Below are 5,190 nucleotides of genomic sequence, written 5' to 3' on the forward strand. Positions count from 1 at the left end.
TTAAGAAATATTTTTTTCTTTCAATTGTATTTAATTGATTTGCAATAAAAAAAAAACAATGTTTAATTTTTCATGTGATTAAGTTATTTTTTTTGTTAAGCTTGACAAGGATACATCACCCCAATGGGGAGAGCAATTAAAGAAGTGACTTCACATCAAGGAGTGCCTTAAAAGAGCACCCTGTCTATCTAAAACCCAATACATATGATTAAGTTATTAATTAATATAAATAAATAATATTTTTACTATTTGGTAATAAATCCAAAAAATTACTTTATTTGAAATTCATTTCATAACAACTACAAATGATTATAAGAATAATTTCATACAGACATAACTAGATATAAGAAATATGGTAGCATAAATTGATCTTACACTAAAGAACTAAGACAAAGTTGGTTTAAATCTATTAGATTAATGATTTTGATTACTATGTGTGATTTGTTTAAAGGAAAAAAATATGTATTAGGTAAATGTTAATTTATAAATAGTTTTGAAATGTTTTATTTATAATTTCTATGTTCAAGTTAGGCATTGGAAGGTTTTCAGGTATATTTTCTCGTGTTATTTGGTAGGGATTTGTTATATTTTCTGACGGAGATTTGGTGACTTATCAAATTGAATTTTATATTCTTCACAATCTAATTTAAAACATCTAAAATGAATATTGGATCCTAAAAAATTTACTTTGTTTAAAAAAACTCCAAAATAGAGAGATTTGTTAGACTTACCGCATTAATTTTTAAATTCTACACAATCTAAATACATATATGAAATCAAAAACTCATTTAAAACATTTAAAATAAATATTTTACCCAAAAAAATTTCACCTATTTAATCAAAATTCTAAAATATATCATACTTAATTCTAAAATATATCATACTTAGACGGTCATTTTACTTATATATAATTAATATTTCTTAAATATTTAAAAGAAAGGTGATCGTAGTTTTTTTTTTTAAACCAACAAACTGCTACCTCTTCTTATCATCTTCCAATATTTGAAAACCCATTATGTAAAACAATCGTTTAAATCAGTGTAAGTAGAGGCAAACTTTGCGGGAAATGTTTTAAAAGCGATTGTGATATCAATATTATTGCTTCAGGCCTTCAGCGTTGATGGTCCCAAGCCTGCTGGGCAAGCCTATATTTTTGTTGTCTCCATTATATTGGGTTATATTTTTGTTGTGTCCATTATTGGATACTTATGCTTCGTGTATTCCTAAATTATGATATGTGAACAAGGATTCGGATTTAAATGCCAAAGCGGGTACTTCACGTGTGTCTCCAAGGAGACCCGGTCACAAATATTATTTTACGCTGAAATATACATACATCCAAATCACAATAAAACTTGCATCGGTATATGTAACTGCATCTTTAGACAACAGACTAGATTAAACAATTCATAAGATGTATATAGAATTTCCAAATACAAAGTGGGCAACGCTTATTTTATGCGGGCAATCCGTGGGTATTATGTATTTGAGCAATACTTGTCTCCTAAGACTATGCACAAACTGATTGAATTTATGTAACACATTGGATTACAGATATGCATGTCACAGGATGTTTGTCTTGCATATGCACCAGTACAAGAACTTATAATTCGGCTGCTTCATCGAAATTATATGTTCGATTTCAGGTAACTCTTTCCTTTAGGCCCACTTGTTCGAATGAACATCCTGTAGTCATTGAACTTCATCTTTCCGTATCTCGGCGGGTTGGAATCATCAATCAGCTCCTTTAGAGGCCCGATTTCCTTGTCTCCATTAGGGTTACAGAAAACCGCGATCGACATTCGTTCCTTTTTCGAGTTCACAAGGCAGCTGTGTTCCACACTTTTGTAAATTCCGTTTGCCAATATCTGCGCGAAGAAAGAAATAGAAAGAACTATGACAATCGGCGGATTTTGACGGGTGAATGAAAAAAGTGATCGAAATACTGACCTCCATCTGGTCGCCTAGGTTTATCGTCAAAGCATCAACGACAGGGCGCACAGCCACCCAATAGTCGCCTTTGCGAACTTGGAGGCCCACGACATCATCCTGAAGCAGAACGGTTATTCCTCCAGGATCGGAGTGAGGGGACAGCCCATAAGTCAATTCCGGTTGTGGACATACGGGATAATAGTTGACTCGAACAGAAATCCCAATTCCCTCGCCTCCAAAAGCTTCATTTGGATGGTCCGGTGGCAGGCCCAGGTTTTCCCAAAATACAGACAGCAAGGTGTTACAGAGTTGCAGCGTTCCTTCGCAGTACTCCTTCATTATACTCCTGTGATGTCGACACAAAGAAGCAATAATGAAATTTCCAGAGTAGCTACACAAACAAGAGAAAAGGAGCACTTCCTGTTTTATCTTGCAACCCAACCGATAAACATCACTTCCACTCTCAGAATTAGGATAAAAATAAAGAACTATATAGATTCCGTAATGAAACTTATAAATGATGCTCCATTGACTCCATATAGATGCATCCAAGTGGAATTTTGAGTGTAAACGAATAATAAAAATCCAACGTTGAATGGAAAGGGAGTTCCTGCATCACCTGTATTCATCCGGTTTGGATTGCCATCTGTCCTCCTCTCGTATGGAGAGAGGCAAGTAGTTGTGATAATAGTAATCCCCCCAGTCGAGAATCGCACCTTTCTGCACACTAGTTCGACTACCATATCCAACGTAAGTCCCAGGATCGTTGGCGTGTTTCTGCTTCTCCTCCAACGGCAGACAAAAGAACTCTCTCGACACCTCACGTACGGACATGAGAAGTTTCGCAGAAACTCCATGGTTGATAACTTGAAAGAATCCCCACTCTCTACATGCATCTGATATGTCTTCCATGGTCTTATTCCGGCTTTCGTCGTAGAGACCAGCGAGGTCTATGATGGGTATCTCCTCTGTTAACAGCCGCAACTTCGGGGGCCTCTCGTGATCAGGCCTGATGTATCTGGATGGCAAGCTTTCAATGCCGCTCTCTGAAATACATTGGACTCTGGTTATTGTCTCAGGCCACTCCATTGGATGGCAATGTCCAAAACACAACTGATCAAAGTGCTGAACAATATAAATAGTCAAGGGACTGCTAGCAGTCTGTAATCTGACAAATAGATATCTACCGCATTCTCTCCCTTGCCATCCCATAGGTCGTATATATGCCCGAAGCGAGGAATTTGAGCACAAGATGTTAAAACAATACAACCAAACCGGGGGATTATTAAACTCAAGAAAAAGGATGGGAAAACGTGACGTTGTACCAAAAGGGGAGAATGTCGACTAGGCATCATAATCAGCCACTCAAAAACTGACTTACCTCATGAAGAGTAACAACTACGTGCCCTCGAGATAATAGAATTTCTAAGTGTGTGACATGGCCTCGTGATCGTTCTGGAGACATAATTTATTGATAGCGTTGAGTGGTCAGTTTGCATGGGAATCTCCCATATATCATCACATGTTATTTGAGGTATCACATGCCATGTAAGGAAATAATACATGGAAATCGGAAACTTTGCATTCTTTCATGATTCTATAGAGGTAATACATATTTAATTAAGTCAAAGCGATGAAAGCTAAGCCTCACATCGATGATCCTAAAAATACAGTCTTTATATATCCAAATAAAAAAATTCCCTCCACTTTCTTTAGATGTGAAATTTCGTTGATTAACTTGCGATTAAGCAAAAATATAATCTTTTATCATCCCTAACTTAAGACTGCTTCAACTTTCTTTATACATTAAAAAATGCGTATATAATCAAACCAGAAATGCGGATATAATCAAACCAGTTCCATTTGAACAACCTGAAATTTTCGAAATTAATAAGTCACTTCGCACGCAGATTGCAACCGATGTCTCCAGCTTCACGTTCAACGGGAGCTACATTGTCGTAACGACGGGGAAACCATAGATATAGATAAGGCTCCGCCGGGCAAAAAAAAAAGGCTTTCTATTATTTTTAACTGTTAGAGGGTTGCGTTACAGCAGAGCCGATTTCATAAAATAATAATAATAATAAGTTAAAAGTGATTGGGATAAGTAAATGTTGGTTCAATTAATAAAAAAAAGTTAAATAACAAAAATAATAAAATTCAATTTGTTATATTTTGATTTTGTTATTAACTTGTGATTGTGAGAGAGTAGATGTGTAGATGTAATGCAAGGATGTAAACTATTCTAAATGTTGGTTTAATTAAATAATAATAAGTCGGAAGTGGTTGGTGAGTACAAACATCGATAAGTTGGTTCAATTAATAATAAAAAGTTAAAGTAATAAAAATAATACAATTCAATTTGTTATATTTTGATTTTGTTATTAACTTGTGAATAAGTTTTGTTACATTAACATGAGCCAATACCATGTCTTATCAATATGGTAACCTCAAAAACCATAACTTATTTCAAAACCAAAATGTTTTATAACGATATGACAAGATTCTTAATGGATATTCACCCTCACTTTATAGTAACTTGTAGAAATTTGGCTTTGTTACAATACCATGGGCCAATACTTATCAATAACGCATGCCAAAAAAAAAAAACTTATTTCACAATCAAACTATTTTATAACAATATGAAAATATTCTTAACCATAGATATTCATCCCACTGTACCATGGATATTGTTAACTTGTAAATAGATTTCATTACAATACCACGGCTTAACAATACCACAAGCCCAAAAAACATAACTTATTTCACAATCAAAATATTTTATTCAATATGACAAGATTCATAATCATGGATATTCACCACCACTTTGTCATTGATATTATGAACTTGTGAATAGACTTTGCTACAATAGCATGGGCTAATACCATGGCTTATCAATACCACATTCTAAACAATCATAACCTATTTCACAATCAAAATATTTTATAACAATATAACAAGATTCTTAACCATCGATATTCACCCCCACTTTACCATGGATATTAGTAACTTTTTGTTAGGCCCCTATACTACTAGTGTAACCCCTTATTGTTATTAGTATAACCCACTTATTATATTGATGTACCCATGTAGTGCCCATATTGTTACTATTATGCCACATAGAAGCCCACCATTGTTACTGTTGTGCCCTACAATATTATTGCTATGTAGGCTTTGATTGTGTTGGGACCACTTAGACTCCTATATATAGAAAGGAGGTATTTTCATTTGTATCATCCAAGAATTGTTCATTTATGT

General features: G+C 34.5%; 1 pseudogene; it reads right to left on the reverse strand.

Moving 5' to 3' along the window:
• Positions 1–1,628: 1,628 nt before the first annotated feature.
• Positions 1,629–3,144, reverse strand: LOC149201151 (jasmonate-induced oxygenase 4 pseudogene; annotated as a pseudogene).
• Positions 3,145–5,190: the final 2,046 nt, after the last annotated feature.

The sequence above is a fragment of the Pinus tabuliformis genome, chromosome 2_1 (genome assembly GCF_031772625.1).
Source record: "Pinus tabuliformis cultivar Carrire ecotype Pingquan chromosome 2_1, CPIR1, whole genome shotgun sequence".
Lineage (NCBI taxonomy): Eukaryota > Viridiplantae > Streptophyta > Pinopsida > Pinales > Pinaceae > Pinus > Pinus tabuliformis.